General features: G+C 37.3%; 1 protein-coding gene and 1 pseudogene across 6 annotated transcripts in view; both read left to right on the top strand.

The window, feature by feature from the left end:
• The window catches only part of LOC105473083 (NIPBL cohesin loading factor), a 214,539-nt gene that overhangs the window by 29,891 nt on the left and 164,317 nt on the right, over positions 1–20,331 (top strand). The gene's annotated exons all lie outside the window — the stretch shown is intronic.
• The window catches only part of LOC139363903 (keratin, type I cytoskeletal 18 pseudogene), a 54,377-nt pseudogene continuing 34,787 nt past the window's right edge, over positions 742–20,331 (top strand).

Here is a 20,331-nt window from a genome sequence, read left to right as displayed (position 1 = left end):
CAAAAGTTTCCCTGATCATTCCATTTCATAGCATTTGTACAGTTTTTTACTTGTATCTCTTGATAAAATAATTTGTTCCTATATTTGTCAGCCATACTAAACCGTCAGCTCTGTGAAAGCAAAGAGATTTTGTATTATCTTCATCTGTATGTCTATAACATCATCACAGTGGTGCTCCTGTTTTAGGTATTCAATATATATTTGTTGTTTAGTTAGAATTGAGTCATATGGTGTTTCTTAAAGGTATGTTTTTAAATCTAAGATTAGTGAATGGCAAGTATATTTCTCTTAATTTCAAAATATAATTTTCTTAGGTAGAGCTGTGTCCTTGAGGGCTTCTTGCTTTGGGGGTAGGAATATTTTATTTACATATATCCCTAACAATATGTACATAACTTTATAAACATGAAGAAAAATTTAAAGCAGCATTCCTTTTTAAGCTGTTAGGGAGGATCGTGAAGTACAGGAAGAGTTTTTTGTTCTGTTCTGTTCTGATTTTCTGAACTGATTTGTTCAGTTCAGTATCCAGTAAGATACTGGAGTATTGCAAGAGGTGAAGTATCTAAATACTTTCTTGTTTTAATCTTTGGATTTATTTTAGTTTTTATTTTCTTTGCCAATTTAAGTATTATATATAATCAGATAAGTTAACTAATGAGAAATACGTTACAGCACGTAAAAAATGCTATTCAGGGTCAGCAAAGCCTGAGTCCTGTCCTCTCGCTCTCCTCCCCGGACAGCATGAGCTTCACCACTCGCTCCACCTTCTCCATCAACTACTGGTTCCTGGGCTCCGTCCAGCCACCCAACTATGGCGCCTGACCGGTCAGCAGTGCAGCCAGCGTCTATGCAGGTGCCAGGGGCTCTGGTTCCCAGATCTCCGTGTCCTGCTCCACCAGCTTCCGCAGCAGCTTGGGGTCCAGGGGCCTGGCCAAGTGGATGGCCCGGAGTCTGGCAGGAATGGGAGGCATCCAGAACAAAGAGACCCTCCAAAGCCTGAATCTGGCCTCCTACCTGGACAGAGTGAGGAGCCTGGAGACCAAGAACCAGAGACTGGAGAGCAACATCTGGGAGCACCTGGATAAGAAGGGACCCCAGGTCAGAGACTGGGGCCCATTATTTCAAGACCATCGAGGATCTGAGGGCTCGGATCTTTACAAATACTGTGGACAATGCCTGCATTGTTCTGCAGATTGACAATGCCCATCTTGCTTTCGAGTCAAGTATGAGACAGAGCTGGCCATGTGCCAGTCTATAGAGAACGACATCCATGGGCTCTGCAAGGTCATTGGTGACACCAGTGTCACTTGGCCATAGCTGGAGACAGACATCGAGGCTCTCAGGGAGGAGCTGCTCTTCATGAAGGAGAACCACGAAGAGGAAGTAAAAGGCCTACAAGCCTAGCTTGCCAGCTCTAGGTTGACCATGAAGGTAGATGCCCCCAAATCTCAGGACCTCGCCAAGATCATGGCAGACATCCAGGCCCAAAACGACGAGCTAGCTCAGAGAACCAAGAGGAGCTAGATAAGTACTGGTCTCAGCAGATTGAGAAGAGCACCACAGTGGTCACCACTCAGCCCGCGGAGGTTGGAGCTGCTGAGATGACACTCACGGAGCTGAGACATATGGTCCAGTTATTGGAGATCCACCTGGATTCGATGAGAAATCTGAAGGCCAGCTTCTGGAGAACAGCCCGAGGGAGGTGGAGACCTGCTATGTCCTGCAGATAGAGCAGCTCAACAGAATCCTGCTGCACCTGGAGTCAGGGCTGGCACAGACCCAGGCAGAGGGGCAGCACCAGACGCAGGAGTACGAGGCCCTGCTGAACACTGAGGTCAAGCTGGAGGCTGAGAGTGCCACCTACCACTGCCTGCTTGAAGAAGGCAAGGACTTCAATCTTGGTGATGCCCTGGACAGCAGCAACTTGATGCAAACTATCCAAAAGACCACCACCCGCTGGATAGTGGACGGCAGAGTGGTGTCTGAGACCAGTGACACCAGAGTTCTGAGACATTAAGCCAGCAGAAGCAGGGTACCCTTTGGGGAGCAGGAGGCCAATAAAACGTTCAGAGGTCATTGGGGAGAAAAATGCTATTCAGTTAAAATACTGATCTGATGACTGAATTTTTTTTTAATATGTCAGGTGTGTTGAGGTATAGTTTATACAGTAAAACTCAGTCTTTTAGGTGTACAGTTTGATGACTTTTGACAAACATACACCATCTTAATACCACCACCACAATCAAAGTATTTCTGTTACCCCAGAAGTTCCCATGTGTCCCTTTGTAATCAGTTTCCTGCCCCTACTGCAGCCCAAGGCAACTAGATCTGGTTTCTGTCTCTATAGTTTTTCCTTTTCTAGAACATAAAAATGGAATTATATATAGCCCTTTATGTCTTTTTTTTAATTTAGCAGAAATCTTCTGAGATTCATTCATGTTCTGTGTATCAGTAGTTTGTCAATGACTGAAGTTTAAAATTGTTAACTTTGGTGATGCTCTTATGAAAGAGTATTATAAAAAAGTAGTACTTTGAACAGTTGTAGATATTTCTCTCAGATTTTGGCAGCTGCCTTATTGAACATTTTAGTTGCTCATTTTTACCCCTCGCCTCCCAAATTTTACTTGCCTGTTTTTACCGCTCACCCCCAAATCTAGTCTAACTGACATCATTTTATGGCATTTATTTATATTAGTAAATGCTGTTTAATGCTCTACCCGGCAGGTGAAACAGACCTACTCTCTTTTTCATCATAATTAAAATAGGTAGCATCTTGCATTTTGAACATATAGCACGTAGAAACTAGAATAAAAAATGAGAGATAGTGCAATAACACCAAAAACTTGAGTTTACATTTGCTTTAGGTTTAGTGTTTGTAAGTTTGTACTAAAGATAGAGCATAGATTATAGTGAATAACAGTCACAGCCTCTCTTCCAATGATTAAAGTTAGAAAAGCAGTGCTCTTTTATGAAACTTGGGGACAGATAATGAGAAAAGAATCATTTTCTGGACATTTTATTTGACCACCTTTCCCCCAACCCCTTCCTTTTTGAAACAGCTTCATCTCTGGGATATTCTCTTCTTCTTGTTTCCTTATGTCTTTGACCTCCCATTTGTTAAGTCTTTTGCTAGGTCTTGGTCCTCTATCTACCTCTTTAAATATTTGTATTCTCCAGGAGGTGCTTCAAACTTATTTCTGTTCTCCCTTCCTGTTGATCTTATTTATTCACATGATTTGTTACATGCCACCTGTATAATGACGACTCACAAATCTATCTCAGAATGTATTTCTCTTCTGAGCCAGATTCAGCTGTCTACCAGGTACCTCCTGATGTCCCACAAATAACAGAAATTCCAAAGTATGTAAGTCTGAACTCATTCCTTAATTCTTCCTTACTCTGACCTGTCACCCAGAGAAAGAAAACTATTCTTAAAAAATACATGAAGTAGGTTAATGTTTTCACTATCAACTCATTTGCGTAAAGTAGAAATTCGGGATAATCCTTGACACTTCTTTACCATACTTCCAGTTCAGTTGTTCACCCAGTTCTGACATTTGTAACACTTCCTGAATATCACTTGAATCTACCCTTCCCCCAATGTTTTGATTCTGTGAGTGGGCCTGAACATACAGTTTTGTCAGATTTAATAACTTCTAGTATTTTAAGAAAGATTTAGAGGTAATTGTGAAAGTAATATGTATTTACTATTGGATACTCTTTGCTTCTATGCTTGGGCTCTGGTATTTAAAATTAAGGTGTAATCTTTAGTAACATTGACACTATATAGCCTAAATGTTACTGTGTTCTGTTATGTTTAAAATTTAGGGCTTTTGACTTACAGCCCAGTTTATCAGCTGGAAGACTTGAACTCGTTTTTTATCTTTCCATTCTTGCTTTTAGAATACTGCATTTCATGGAGGTGTATATTCATTTCAAGACTTTGTGTTTATGTGTTTTGGAGCATGGTAGAGGAGAAAATGGGAATGTATAAGGAAAGTTAAAGGAAAGGCTTTTGAATTGACTATCCTATACTGTGGAAACAAGTTTACTTAAATACATTTTCACTTTTATTGCAAACAACAGAAAACTAAAGAAATGCTGTGGGATATGATAGCATTCAGGTGCTAGGCATGCACATATTTTTAATGACAGGAATTAGATATGTTGTAACAGTATTACTTGTTTCTGAGTTTGGAAATTAATGTTCATGGTTTTGTATAACCTTATGATATTTCTTCCTTAAAATAAGAAATTACCCCTCTAGCCCACAGTTTGAGCCAAAGGGTCTGCTTGAAATTATTAGTTTAAATAATCCTGAGCGCATCTTTTGTAAAGGACATTTAAAAATGTAATGCTGCTTTGAAAAACAAAGCAAGCATTTCTTCGTTATATCTAGAGTTTGTAACTAAAGAAACTGTGCTATATTTTGCTTTAGTGCTAAGTACCATATTTTGGAAAGAATAGAATCAATCTAAAGGCAGTTTACAAAGACTGAAGGGAGACCCAGTTTGGTAGTCATTGGATCCCTTTGGTGGCTTGCACATAGTAAGCACTCAACAAACAATTGTTGAATAAATGAATTTGAATATATTTCAATGTGGGGATATAGGACTAATTAGAGTGACAGAAGATGGGTGGGACTTGCTAAATACTGAGCAAGTTTTACAGAGGAAAGAAAACATGAAACCCAGAAATGGTGGACAACGTTGACAGCAAAGAATTGGTGTAATTTAGTTAACTATTTTTATCTGGACAATAAGGTTTGTTTAATTGAATAAGAGAAAGATCTATATACAGAAGTGTTTTGAGTTCCTTCTACTTTTATTTCCACTCTGGCTCTATTTCTGGACCCCCATGTTCACTGCTAAAGAAGCAGTTGTAGGCTTGGGGCTAAAGTGATCTGCGTAATCCAGATACTCATATTAAGAACTGGGAGGTGTTGTTGGGAAAGAGGTTTTTCTTACAGTTCTTCAATCTTTCCAATTACTCATGTTTCTTAGTATGTGTCAGGGTGCCACTGCACTGTCCTCAGTGTTCATATGCGGGTGTCTAAAAACTAGACCTTAAAATCGCATATAATTTGCAATAAGCTTATAACTGTCCCAGGATGAAGTTCAATATCTGAATCTCTAATAATTAGTTACCTAGCTGTTGAGCCACATTGCCATCTACTCTGATTATCATATGGTTCTTATGATTCTGATATTTTAAACTGGAAGATAAACACCACAGTTTTAGTGTGTCTCATAAAAATTTTATAATCCAGTAACAATCCATTCCTTTAGTTTTCTTGGAAACCAAAACTGCATATAGTTTTCTGATATGTTAAGTTTAAACTGTGGAATTTAGAACTTAAAAATTTTCAAGAGCTTCAAAGTTGAAGACTTCTTAATTTTTTTTCAATTGTAGAACCAATGTGAGAAAAAAAACTACATGCTATTTGGGAAATGGGAAAAGTATCAAATTTTATGTTTTTCCTACTAAGTTTCCTATTAAGTTTTTACATAAAAATATTGTATAATGAATGTAATTATGGTTAAATACATACATTCATGCTATAAATTTATTCCTCTTTTAACATTGGATCATGAAGATTTTCCTGGTTTTCTATATAGTGTTTTGTAATTCTTTTTTTTTTTTTTTTTTGAGACGGAGTCTCGCTCTGTCGCCCAGGCTGGAGTGCAGTGGCCGGATCTCAGCTCACTGCAAGCTCCGCCTCCCAGGTTTACGCCATTCTCCTGCCTCAGCCTCCCGAGTAGCTGGGACTACAGGCACCCGCCACCTCGCCCGGCTAGTTTTTGTATTATTTTAGTAGAGTCGGGGTTTCACCGTGTTAGCCAGAATGGTCTCGATCTCCTGACCTCGTGATCCGCCCGTCTTGGCCTCCCAAAATGCTGGGATTACAGGCTTGAGCAACTGCGCCCGGCCGTGTTTGTAAATCTTTAAAATGTTGCCCAGTATTTTGTCAGTGGATGAACCATAATTTAGTCGTTCTATTCTTGCATACTTTTTGCTTTTACTTTTTTTCTATATAAATAATGAGTCAGTGAACATCCTTATATGTACAGGATTTTCCCCCTGTAGGGGCTTTATTCGCTTAGAGTAGAATCTCTTAAGTGGAAGTAATGCTGTAAATGGAAGTTGGGCCAAAAGATTTGAACATTTTTATGGCCCTTAATATATATTTCCAAAACTGCTTTTATTCTGCTATAATCTTTATTTTCATTCACATCTTAATTCAGTAGATTCATTGTATTTTTCATATAGAATACACACTTCCTATGAATATAATTAAGTCATTTAAGTGCTCCCTTTTCCCACTATTGTGCTTATGGTCCCTTTACTATATTTTTTAACCTCTTGATGATAAACAATTGTGACTTTTCAAACCGTGTATATCATTTCGAGGTATTATGTAGTAAAATTAGCATGGGATCTAAACTGCTGTTAGCCAAGTGATGTTTAGGCCAATTCTTAACCCAAGTCCATGTCTTCAACTGTGAACGAAGAGGTTCTCAGCTTTTGAGATTTCATGGACTAGTCAGAACAAAGCAAGAAAGTGCTTTCTGCAGAAATAAAGTGGTAAGGATATTGTAGATTGGCACGTAGTGAAAAGAAAAGTCAGTGTCTAGGTAAGACCCATTACTTAGTCTTAATATTTGAAATATGAAATACCCAGTGTGATGTGAACATGGTCATGATCTCATACTCATTCGCTTGTTCGTCAAACACTGAGTGATTCCTATGTCTTTTCTCTGAAACTATTAGGCATTGCAGATGGTGAAATAAAAGACTTCAGCCCACCCATTTTATATGGTTTATAGACAGGTAAACAGAGATTATGTTACAATATCTAAGTGCTATGATCAAGATAAAGAAGGTGCAGTTGGAGCACTGGTGGTAGGGGTGGTCACCTAATTTAGACTAGTGAGGCAGTAAGTCAGGAGCCCTCCTAGGTGTGATGGTTAGTAGAAGGCTGTTAGTCATACTGGAGAATCTGGGCCAACAATTTGATTTTTGGGAACTGATGATGGCTTAGATTATTAGAACATAGGCTGGAAAAGGGGCATGCCAAAAAGGTTTGAAACTACAGAGAGGGGCAGGCTACAGATTATGAAGGAATGGATATGCCTTACTAAGAATTCTATGTTTTATTTTAAAGACAAGAAACCAGGAAGTTATTCAGTAATGGAGTACATTTTATGCATATGTAAAAAAATTTTTGGATAGTAGGCAGGAAAAGGGAGGCTCAGGAGACCAGTAGGAGTTGAGGTCCTCAATTAAGGTAGGGAGAGTGTAGCAAAGGAAACCCATAACAAATACTAAGGAGTTAGTCTGGTTATAGTTTAGTGATTCTGTGTAGGTAGATTGGGTAAGAGAAAATGAAAACAGTCAAAGATATATCCTTGATTCCCAAGTTTCATAATTATGGGCAGAATATAAGTTAATTCAATTTTGGCTGCCTGTGAGTAAAAATATAGTCTACCAAAGCCTGTATCACCTTTCACACTTTAGAAGGAATGGATATTGAAAAATTTAGTGGCTTGGTCAAATTGTACTAATGATTATTTGGAAATTACTTTTACAGCTGGCCTAGAAGATCTCTCCAGTGTTAAATCAGGGTTAAAAGTAGCATGGTAGATTATAATCTTACTTGATTAAAGTACTAGAAGATAATACTATTTCTTTTTAAGGCTTTGTTTTCCAGTATATTGACTATATCATTGTGAGCTTAGAATAACATAATGAATGTTCTTTAATAACTATTTTCTATTGTGCAAAGCTCTCTTAGGGCCTTTCTGGTGTATTTGTTTATCCAGCCTCATCTGAAGACTGCCCCTTCAGTTAGTTTTATACTAAATCCATACATATACTGTAATGAAATCTTGTAGTGAGAACTATGTTACTTTGTTCACGAGGGGATTATCTTTACAAATATAATTAAAGGGCTGCTTTTAAAATAAATCTTAAAATGGCAGTAGCTTTTCAGAATTGTTATATGCAGGAACAGTTATAAAGCAGTAAAACTGATGTATCCAAAAGAACTGACCAGGTGACATACTGCCAAAATGAAAATTAGTACTTTCCAAGGTTCTAAGTATACTTAAACAAATGTACTTCATTTTGTTTTTTGGCTTAAGAGGTAGCATATCAAAATCACCTAGGTATTTTTTTCAAACTGTAATCCTTTTTTGGAGATGAAAGATGTTTTTAAGTTTCTCTTTTAGCTGTGTTCCCTTAGACTTCTCAATCATTCAGTAAGAATTAATTGAATAACTGCAATGTACTCAGCAATGAATATTAGATATTCGATGTGGACTTTCTTTTGAGTCTCCCTCCCGAATTTTACATGGCTACCTAAAAGATCCCTCTCTTTTTTTGTATTCTATAAAAACATCATCTGTGAGGCATAAAGGAGCAAGGAATCATGTGAACAGAGTTAGTGAATTAGATTTTTTTTTAAAAGATGATAGAATGGTGAGATGTGTTTAGTTCTGAAGAATGGAGGAGGAGTTGCTGGATACTAGAGAGGACATAGAATTGAGGAAAGAAGTTAGGGTAGGAGATAGTATAAATGAATTTGGTAGAAAAAATTCAGTACAACCTAGCAGCAGTACTTCAAGTAAAATTAGAAATTGTGAACCGACTGACCTATCTGTTCCAAAAGGTGCCTTATATTTTAAAAGTTTGCTCAAAAGTCATATTGAATCTTGTGTATGTTAGAAATACACTACTTAAAAATATAAACCATGACTGTATGTTTATACTAAGTCCTCAGCAAATATTTCTTCTTTATTAGTTCATAGCTGCCTTTCTACTGATTTGATGGAAAATATATCCTTCTCAAATATATTTCCAAATGAAAATCTGCTAATTTGTGACATTTCTAATGGATTATTAGGAAGAAAGGTATTTGATAAGAAGCAAAGAAAAAGTAATCAAATTAGCTCAAGTTCATCTGATATTGAAGTATGATAAGTATTCCTTACTAATACAACTTAGCTATATACCCCAGATGAAGTATCCCAAAAAATAACTGTACTTATATGAGAAGTTTGATTTAACTTTTGCCTAATATCTAAAGTTAATTATGTCTTCAACGGTATTGTACTATACTGTCTGTATGTACTTTCAAAAATACATGTATATAAAAATACATGTATACATACAATACATTCATATATATAAATATATCCTATGCACTTTGATAACTCTGTTTTGATGACTTGTTTTGTATTTTCCTACCTCGCACCTTTTAATGAAAACATTTACCTCCTTTTTTGTCCTTCTATCCAAATCATACTTTCTTTCTATCGTGATCTTATGTTTTTCCCCCCACTGGGGGGAGGTGGCATGTCTCTATCCTGTGGATTATTTTCAAGCTTAAAATTCTTTCCACCTTTTCTCCTGCCCCAGTTCACGTGATGTTTTCCTCTTCTAGCGGTACACTGTGTGTAGGAGTTATAGGAATTATATGTTAACTTGTCACATTTTCTTACTGTATATCAAGCTAAAGTTTGTTTTATTTTCACCTTATTTGTCTTCTCAATCAGATTATAAACTCTTAGAGGACACAATCTGCCTGTGGTGCTTGGTGTCTTATCTGCAACAGGCTTGTAGCAAGTGTTTGCTGATAACTGGTGTAGCTCTTCTGGACTGGTTTGAAGAGGTTTGAAAAACACCTCACACTCTTACAAACTAAAATTCACCCTTTTAAAGTGTAAAACTGAGAGATTTTTAGTATATTCACAAAGTTATACATTCATCATTACTTTCTAGTTTCAGAGCATTTTCATCACCCCCCCAAAAAACATTTCCATTAGTGGTCACACCCTGTTGCCTCCAGTCAGTCCTTGGCAAACATTAATTTACCTTCTGTTGCTATGGATTTCTGTATTCGTATAAGTGGAATCAAATAATGTGCCCTTTTGTGTCTGGCTTCTTTTACTTGCTCATCTATGTTGCAGCATGTATCAGTACTTCATTTCTTTTTAGGACTGAATATACTCCATTGTATGGATATACCACATTTTACTTTTGCTTTGACACTTGATGGACGCATGGATTGTTTTCAACTTTTGGCTATTATGAATAATGCTGTTATAAACATTCATTTGGAAGTTTCTGTAAGAATATGTTTTTACTTCTTCCAAGTAGGTACATAGGAGTAAAATTTTTAGGTCATATGGTAACTATGTTTAACTCTGAGGAGCTGTCAGACTGTTTTCCAAAGAGGCGCATGATTTTACATTTGTAGTAGCAATGTATGAAGGTTAGACTGTCTTTACATCCTCACCAACACTTGTTATTGTCTGTCTGATTGTATTGGTCCTAGAGGGTGTGAAATGGTATCTCTGTGTGGCTTTGCTTTGCATTTTCCTAATGACTGATGATATTTAATACCCTTTTATGTGCTTATTGGTCATTTATGTATCTTCTTTGGAGCAACATTCATCCAAATCTTTTGCCCATTTTTAAACTGGGTTATCTGCCTTTTTATTGTTGAATTGTAAGTTGTTAGACATATTCTAGATACAAGTTCCTTATCAGATATGTGATTTGCAAATATTTGCTCCCATTCTGTGGATTGTCTTTTCACTTTCTTGATAGTGTCCTTTAAAGCACATACATTTTTAATTTTAAAGATCTCTGTTGTTTTCCTTTGGTTTTTTATGCTTTGGGTGTCATAAGAAACCATCGCCTAATCCAAGGACAGGAAAAGTTACACCTATGTTTACTTTTAGCACTTACATTTAATACTCTGATCCATTTTGTGTCAATTTTTTGTGTAAGGTATGAGGTAGGGATCCAGCTTCATTATTATGCATGTGTCTATCCAATTGTCCATTACTGTTTGTTGAAAAGACTATCCTTTCCCATTGAATGGTCTTGGCATCCCTTTCAAAAATCAGTTGAATGTAAATTTAAGAGTTTATTTTTGGCTCTCAATTTTATTCCATCAGTCCATATGTCTATCCTTATGCCAGTACTACACTGTCTTGATTACTGTGGCTTTGTAGTAAGGTTTGAAAGTGGGATGTGTGAGTTCTCCAACTTTGTTCTTTTTCAAGATTGTTTTGACTATTCTGGATCTCTCATTTTCATATGAAGTTTAGGATGTTTGTCATTTTCTGCAAAATAAGCAGCTGCAATTTTGATAGGGGTTGTATTAAATCTATAGATGAGTTTGGGGAGTATTGCCTTTACAATAATATTAAGTCTTAACAATCCAAGGGCATGGGAAAACATTCCATGTTTTTAATGCCCTAATGTCCTTTAGTGTTTTGTTTGTTTGTTTGTTTTGAGACAACTCACTCTATTGCCCAAGCTGGAGAGCAGTGGCATGATCTTGGCTCACTGTAACCTCCGCCTCCCTGGTTCAAGCGATTATTGTTCTTCAGCCTTTGAGTAGCTGGGATTACAGTCCTGTGCCACCATGCCTGGCTAGTTTTGGTATTTTTAGTAGAGGCAGGGTTTCACCATTTTGGCCAGGCTGGTCTCGAACTCCTGGCCTCAAGTGATCCGCTTGCCTTAGCCTCCCAAAGTGCTGGGATTACAGGCTTGACCCACCACGCCTGGCCAGTGTTTTATAGATTTAAATGTAAAAATATTGCATTTCTTTTGTTAAATTTGTTTGTATGCATTGTATTCTTTTTAATACTTTTGTAAATGGAATTGCCTTTTTTTTTTTTTTCTCTTTTCCTTTTTTTTTTGAGACAGAGTCTTGCACTGTCGCCTGGACTGGAGTGCAATGGCACGATCTTGGCTCACTGCAACCTCCGCCTCCCAGGTTCCAGTGATTCTCCTGCCTTAGCCTCCCGAGTAGCTGGAATTACAGGCATACACCAGCACACCTGGCTAATTTTTTGTTTTTTTTAAGTAGAGATGGGGTTTCACTATGTTGGCCAGACTGGTCTTGAACTCCTGACTTCGTGATCCACCTGCCTCGGCCTCCCAAAGTGCTGGGATTACAAGCGTGAGCCACTGCGCCTGGCCTGGAATTGCTTTCTTAATTTTACTTTCCAGGTTGTTCACTGCTAGGGTATGGAAGTGCAGTTGATTTTTACACATTAATCTTGTATCCTGCAACCTTGCTGAACTTATTAATTCTAACTCATGCTCTTCTTTGACAGTTTATGTTCTTCAGTTTGGTTCATCGTGCCCTCCTCCAGTTTTCCAAATACATGTCAACAGTGTTATAAGAAAGAAATTTCTTATTTGCTCCTCCCTGCTTTTTTTGTGACTTAAACAAAGTTGTGCACATATAAAAAGTAAGATTAGACAACTCAGAAGAAAAACTATGTCCACTAAAAACTATGTCAACATTTTCATTTACTCCTCTGTCTGTAGCATAGGATTAAAAATTTGAAGACTGTGGTTCAGTAGTAGTTAAAGCAATAAACTTTACCTATAGTGAGGCATCTTCAATATTTGTTGCAGAAATAAATAAATGCCTGCTAACAATGTGTATATAGGGATGCAAAATAAATTCTATTGGTCAGTAATTTCTGAAGCCTTTACTCCACTAGTCAGTAAGTGATTTTCAGTAGTGCATCTGGAAAGCTTGAGTCATACAGGGGGGAAAAAAAAAAAAGCAGGGAGGGAAGAAACAAAATAAAGTAAGATTAATAATTTGAATTTTGTTATAGAGATAATATAATGATTTAAATAAACTTATTGATTAGGAACAAGAGAGGAAAAAATGGTAACAGATTACAGTATTATTCCTCAAGTTCCAGCTTCTGAGTTTTTTAATGTCAGAATCAAACCTAAAATGTCAAATATGCATATAAAAAGATGCCCAAACTTACTAGCAGTTAGAGAAATAAAGAGTAAAAATCTAACTAGCTTATGTATTTTGTTGATCAATAAGGATAAATAAATGAAGTGTTGAAAGTATGCTTGTTTAATAAGTTGTATCCTCTATTATCATTAATATTGTTCCTATCACTGACCTTTAGGTATTAAAATAGATATCGAGAAGGGTAGTGTAATCCTGCCTTAAAAAAAAAAATTCATCAAATGCCTTATGTCTTATTCATCGTCATATTTAATACTCTTGAAGAAACCCATGAGATAGATATTTTTGAGACAATTGAGGCTTAGGAAGTTAAATAATTTGCCTGAGCTTACACAGCTTGAAACAAGAGGAAGAAGAAATCAAACCTATGTTTTTCTGATTCTTTTTTTTTTTTTTTTTTTTTTTTTTGAGATGAAGTTTCGCTCTTGTTGCCCAGGCTGGAGTGCAATGGCACGATCTCTGCTCACTGCAATCTCTGCCTCCCAGGTTCAAGTGATTCTCCTGCCTCAGCCTCCTGAATAGCTGGGATTACAGACATGCACCATCACGCCCAGCCAGTTTTGTATTTTTAGCAGAGATGGAGTTTCTCCATGTTGGTCAGGCTGGTCTCAAACTCTCGACCTCAGGTGATCCGCCCACCTCAGCCTCCCAAAGTGCTGGGTACAGGCGTGAGCCACCCCACCTGGCCTGTTTTTCTGATTCTAAAACTTAGTCTTAAACTTTTCTTTTTAATTTAGTCGTGAACTTTTAATTGGTGTACTATATTGCTTATCCACTACATTTGAACTTATTCTAGGTGGATTATATAATAAATAATATTCCTTGGATTTTTAAATTGTATTAAATAAGATTTAAAGCAGAATTTTAAAACTGGATTTTGATTTTATTTCAGAAAACTCTCAAGTCTTTTCTTTGGGAAATCAAACAAAACATTTGCCCTTTGTTGTAATGCTGCTGTATTTCCCGATTGTGATTTCCAGAATGTCTTTGATTCTCACTTTGGGAAATGGGGTCTTGAAACTCACGAAATCTGATTTTGGGTTCAGAAGCAAATAGATTCAGTGAAAGAGACAGTCATGGGAGAACCCCTTAAATAGTTTTAGGACAAAAAGTTACAGTTTAAAGAGACGGATGGGTCAATGTTGAAGAAAACTTAATAACTCTTAAGTTTTCTCTATGTTGAAGACTCGTGTTTTGCATTAAGTCTTGCCTGCATTAAAAAAAAAAGTGTAATGTGATTGTCTTATGTACTTAAAAATTAATATGTATTGTATCTTTAATTGCATCTCTGTGGAATTTTTATATCATTTGCTGTCTTTATTTTATACCTTTCTTTGGGAATCTCATATTCGGTGCAGACTGTTGTATTGAGTTTGGTTTGTTGACCTGGTGAGCAGTAGGATTTTGTAAAAGGAAATTCAGCTTAAAGCATTCAGAACTTTGGCTGTTATGCCCTTTCAAAAGTGAAGTTTTAAATAGGTTTAAAATAACTGACTGCCTCCAAAGGATTGCTTTCTAAATTTGGTGTTAGAGACATGCTTGCCTCTTTTGTATTTTAGCCCCAAAGTGAATTATTGAAGATTTTCTGCTTGAGTTGGTGACTATTACTTCTTAAGTACGTGTATATACACAGAGTTAAAAACCTGCTAGTACTCAAAAATCAGTCCTGTGTTGTATAGAGATTTGCCTGCTGATGGATCAGGTGTTGTTTTCAGTATACTGTTCTTGGACTTTATGATAGACTAGGGGTACTTAATGCCTGAGTCGATAATCAAATTATCACTTCTTACAGTTTGTTTATAGAATCTAGAAGGAGTTAAACAGTCTTTTCTGTTCCTTCCTTATGATTTAGAAAATAGAAAAAATCTTCACTAAAGCCTTTAATTGCCTTATTCTTAGTGATAATGATGATTATTATTATATTGATAGCAATGATGGCCAATATTTATCATGAGCTCACTATTTTGAATATTTGATTGGCATTATTTAATCTTCACTACAGTTCTTAAGGTATAATCAGACCTTCATATTTGGGAGTCACACATTTGCAGATTCAACCAAGCACAGATTGGAAATATTCAGGAAAAGAAACCAATATAAAAACAATACAAAAAATTTTACAGTGCAGTATAAAAACTAGCATTTACATTGTATTTGGTATTATAAGTATTCTATTGATGATGTAAAGTATACAGGAAGATGTGCATTTTATACGCAAATGCTACACCATTTTAAATTAGAGACTTTAGCATCCATGAATTTCATATCTGCAGCGATCCTGGAGCCAATCCCCCCAGGTTACCAAGGGGGACTGTCTAGCTATAATATTATCTCCACTTTACAAATTAGGAAACTGATGCCTACAAAGAATGTGACTTGCTCAAGGGATGAGAGAAGGAAGTCCCACGAGCAATTCAAAGTCAGCATAATTAGAATGAATGTGTGCTCTCCTTAAGTTTAGTTAGACTCCTGACCTCCTTGAGGTCAGGGACTTAATATGTTTATTTCTTTAATTCTAATTCTAGTACCAAGCATAGCACCCAGCCAGCATATGCTCGGGTTTTTTGTTTTTTTGTTTTTTTTTTTTTAATAAAGAAATGAAGTTGTGAGAGGCTGATTCATTAGCTTTAGCTGTAAGTCTTCTGGAGGGAATCCATACCAATTTCATTTACATTGCATGATTTTTTTTTCCTTTGCCTTGGAATACCACTTGGCAGGGAGCCTAGTAAGTTTCTGTTCATTCTTCAAGTTCCAGCATAATTCCATCTTTTCTTTGATGCCTTCCTTGTCTCTTTTAGGCAGAATTTATTGTTCCCTTTTCTACCTCCACTCCTTTTTTCCCCAGCCTTTATTTTAGATTCCAGGGGGTACATGTGCAGGTTTGTTACATGGGTAAATTGCGAGTCACAGGGGGTTTGTTGTAAAGATTATTTTGTGACCCAGGTAATAAGCATAGTACCTGACAGGTGGTTTTTGATCTGCACCCTTCTCCCACACTCAAATAGGCTTTGGTGTCTCTTGTTTCCTTCTTTGTGTCCATCTGTACTCTATGTTTAGCTCCCACTTACAAGAGATAATATGCAGTATTTGATTTTTTTGTTCCTGTATTTGCTTAAGATAATGGCCTCCAGCTGCCTCCATGTTGCTGCAAAGGATGTGGTTTCATCCTTTTTTTATGGCTACATAGTATTCCATGGTGTATATGTACCATATTTTCTTTATCCAGTCTACTGTTGGTGGGCATCTAGGTTGATTCCATGTCTTTGCTATTGTGAATAGTGCTGTAGTGAACATACACATCCATGTGTCTTTATGGTAGAATGATTTATATTCCTTTGGGTGTATATTCAGCAGTGGGATTGCTGGGTTGCATGGTTGTTCTGAGTCCTTTTTTTTTTTTTTTTTTTTTTTTTGAGTTGGAGATTTGCTCTTGTTGCCCAAGCTGGAGTGCAATGGTGCGATCTTGGCTCACTGCAACCTCTAACTCCTGGGTTCAAGTGATTGTCCTGCTTCAACCTCCCAAATAGCAGGGATTACAGGCGTGTGCCACCACACCCAACTAATTTTGTATTTTTAGTAGAGATGGGGTTTCACCATGTTGGTCAGGCTGGTCTCGAACTCCTGACCTCAAGTGATCGACCTGCCTCTGCCTCCCAAAGGGCTGGGATTACAGGGGTGAGTCACCACACCTGGCCCATTCTAAGTTCTTTGAGAAATTGCTGAACTGTTTTCCACAGTGGCTGAACTAGTTTACATTCCCACCAGCAGTGTATAAGCATTCCCTTTTCTCTATTGCCTCACTAGCATCTGTTATTTTTTTGACTTTTTAGACTAACCATTCTGACTGGTGTACAGTGGTATCTCATTGTGGTTTTGATTTGCATTTCGCTAATGATTAGTGATGTTGAACATTTTTTGATATGCTTATTGGTGGTATGTATGTTTTCTTTTGAGAAGTGTCTGTTCAAGTCCTTTGCTAGTTTTTTTTTTTATTTTTTAATAGAGTTGTTTTCTGCTTGTTACTTTGTTTAGGTTCCTTACAGATTCTGGATATTAGACCTTTGTTGGATGCGGTGTTTGCACATATTTTCTTCCGTTCTGTAGGTTGTCTGTTCACTATGTTGATAGTTTCTTTTGCTGTACCGAACCTTAGTTTAATTAGATCCAACTTGCCAATTTTTGTTTTTGTTGCAATTGCTTTTGAAGTCTTCATCATGAAATCTTTGCCAGGGCTGATGTCCAGAAGAGTTTTTCCTAGGTTTTCTTCTAGGGTTTTTATAGTTTAAATTTTAAATTTTAGTCTTTAATCCATCTTGGGTTGATTTTTGCATGTGGTGAAAGGAAGAGGTCCAGTTTCAATCTTGTGCATATGGTTAGCCAGTTATTATTGAATAGAGAGTCCTTTCCCCATTGCTTGTTATTTTCAGCTTTGTCAGAGATTAGATGTTTTAGGTGTGTGGCTTTATTTCCGGGCTCTCTAACCTGTTCCATTTGTCTGTGTATCAGTTTTTGTACCAGTACTGTGCTGTTTTGGTTAGTGTAGCCTTTTAGTATAGTTTGAAGTTGGATGGTGTGATGCCTCTGGCTTTGTTCTTTTTACTTAGGATTTCTTTGGCTATTCGGACTCTTTTTTGGTTCCATGTGAATTTTAGAAGTTTTTTTTTTTTTTTCCTAGTTCTGTGAAAACTGTCACTGGTAGTTTGATAAGAATAGCAATGAATCTGTAAATTGCTTTGGGCAGTATAGCCATTTTAACAATATTGATTCTATCCATGATCACAGAATGTTTTTCCATCTGTTTTTGGAAACCGATTTCTTTCAGCAGTGTTTTCTAATTCTTGTTGTAGAGATCTTTCACATCCCTGGTTAACTGTATTCCTATCTTATTCCTTTGTGGCTATTGCTAATGGGATTACATTCTTGATTTGACTCTCAGCTTGGATGTTATTGGTTTATAGAAATACTGTTTATTTTTGCACATTCGTTTTGTGTCCTGAAACTGTGCTGACGTTGTTTTTCAGATCTAGGAGTTCTTGAGTAGAGACTGTGGGGTTTTCTAGGAATAGAATCATTATCATCTATGAGGAAAGATAGTTTGACTTCCTCTCTTCCTATTCAGATGCCTTTTATTTCTTTATCTTGCCTGATTGCTCTGGCTAGGGCTTCCAGTACTATGTTGAATAGGAATAGTGAGAGAGGGCGTCCTTGTCTTGTTCCAGTTCTCAAGGGGAATGCTCCCAGCTTTTGCTCATTCAGTGTAATGTTGGCTGTGGGTTTGTTGTAGGTGGCTCTTACTATTTTGTCCCTCTTTTTCACCTTTAATGTATTAGTAATACCTATTATTATTATCATATTGTAATTATCTACTTCCTCTAGCCTGGGAACTCTTTATAGATCAGGGAGGGGTCAGTGGTAGGCTTTATCTAACTCATCTCAGTTATTGTCAGTATCAAGTATGATTTCTGGCACTTGGTAGGTGCTCACTAAATGTTTGGGCTGAATGAATTCATATAAACAAGCTAAAAATAGACTTGTAGATAAATGGTGGAGAACGTTAAACGTTGTCTTCTCTGAATTACTGTCATTTGCTTTGTAATTTTAGGCTACTTCTTAGTTTATGAACATTATTTCTCAAGGCTGCATTCTTTAAGAAATATTAATATTTGAGGAGATACTGCACCATCCAAAGACTGCCGCTAGTATTTTCTAAGATGTTTTCTGACATCCTTATCCTTTAGGGAAAAAAATGTAAGAATGGAGGAAAGAACCTATTCAGTGAAAGATGTGATCATAAATAAGCAGACAGATTTATAGGAATAAACAGGTTTTTAAGAATTTGAATATAGAAAGGAATATATTAAATTCTAGAGTCCTAAAGTAGAGTGTAGGCCAGAATTATATGTGCTGTTACACAAACCACATGCTGTATAGGATTGTTTATGAGGTTCAGTTGAGGTAATATAAATAGAAGTGCTCGTAAATAGGATGTTTCTACAAGATGAATTTTGTTAAATATGTAGCGTACTGTAAATAAAGTGATTCTTTTTTTTTTTTTTTTTTTTTTTGAGACGGAGTCTCGCTCTGTCACCCAGGCTGGAGTGCAGTGGCCGGATCTCAGCTCACTGCAAGCTCCGCCTCCCAGGTTCGCGCCATTCTCCTGCCTCAGCCTCCCGAGTAGCTGGGACTACAGGCGCCCGCCACCTCGCCCGGCTAGTTTTTTGTATTTTTTAGTAGAGACGGGGTTTCACCGTGTTAACCAGGATGGTCTCGATCTCCTGACCTCGTGATCCGCCCGTCTCGGCCTCCCAAAGTGCTGGGATTACAGGCTTGAGCCACCGCGCCTGGCCTAAAGTGATTCTTAAGAATTCTTAAAAACTGGGCTGGGCACGTTGGCTCACACCTCTAATCCCAGCACTTTGGGAGGCCAAGGTGGGCTGATCACAAGCTCAGGAGTTTGAGCCCAGCCTGGCCAGCATGGTGAAACCCCATCTCTACTAAAAATTCAAAAAATTAACCAGGTGTGGTGGCGTGTGCCTGTAATCCCAGCTACTTGGGAGACTGAGGCAGGAGAATTGCTTGAAACCAGGAGGCGGTTTGTGCCATTGCACTGCAGCCTGGGTGATAAGAGCAAGACTCCCTCTCAAAAACAAACAAAAAAACTGTTAGTTATATATTGCCATGGAACAAATTACACCAAAATTTAGCAGTTTGGAGCAATGAATATTTATTATCTTACTATTCCTATGGGCCAGGAATATGGGTACAGCTTAATTGAATGCCCTTTTACTCATGGTATCTCAGGAGGCTATAGTCTTCTTACAGTTAGGGTCAGTGGAGGCTGCAGTCATCACAAGGTTTGACTGCCAGAGAATCTATTCCAAGCTTAATCACTTGACTCTTGGTGAGCCATAGGTTGCCTATAGCTGTTGACTGGATACTTCAGTTTCTTGCCACCTGGGTCTCACCTTAAAGCAGCTCACAACATGGCAGCTGACTTCCCTTAAAGTGACTAAGAGAGGGTACCACAAGAGAAGCCAGTCTTTTTGTAACCCAATCTCAGAAGTGACATGCCAACACTTTTGCCATATTCTATATTTGTTAGAAGGAAACACACAATAGGAGGGAATTACACAAGGTGGATGGCGTAATTGAAGACTGTCTTAAAGGCTGCCTACCACAGTGCATTTAGTATGGAATTAGTATGAGAATTCCAGTGATGCAAAAGTGAAAAAATTCAACAAAAACAAGTACAGGAAGCAAGTTGAGGTTGGTTTGTCTGTTTTACAACTTTTAATGCATGGAGGGTAAATTGGCCAAAAAAATATTAGTCAAGAACAGAAATATGTAGCTTGTCAGCAGTTAGTTGGAAAGGGGTAATAAGCAATGAATTTGAATAATTTACTAAGAGATAATATTACTGTAATGTGTGTGTTCATGGAATCAGTTCACCTCTTCCTATATATTTCTCGTTTCTGTGTTGGTTCTGATGCAGGAGTTTTTTCCTGTTTGAGTGAGATCCACTAATG

The sequence above is a fragment of the Macaca nemestrina genome, chromosome 6 (genome assembly GCF_043159975.1).
Source record: "Macaca nemestrina isolate mMacNem1 chromosome 6, mMacNem.hap1, whole genome shotgun sequence".
Classification (NCBI taxonomy): domain Eukaryota; kingdom Metazoa; phylum Chordata; class Mammalia; order Primates; family Cercopithecidae; genus Macaca; species Macaca nemestrina.
Note: the sequence above shows the minus strand (reverse complement) of the source record. Positions and strands in the feature narration are given on the sequence as shown.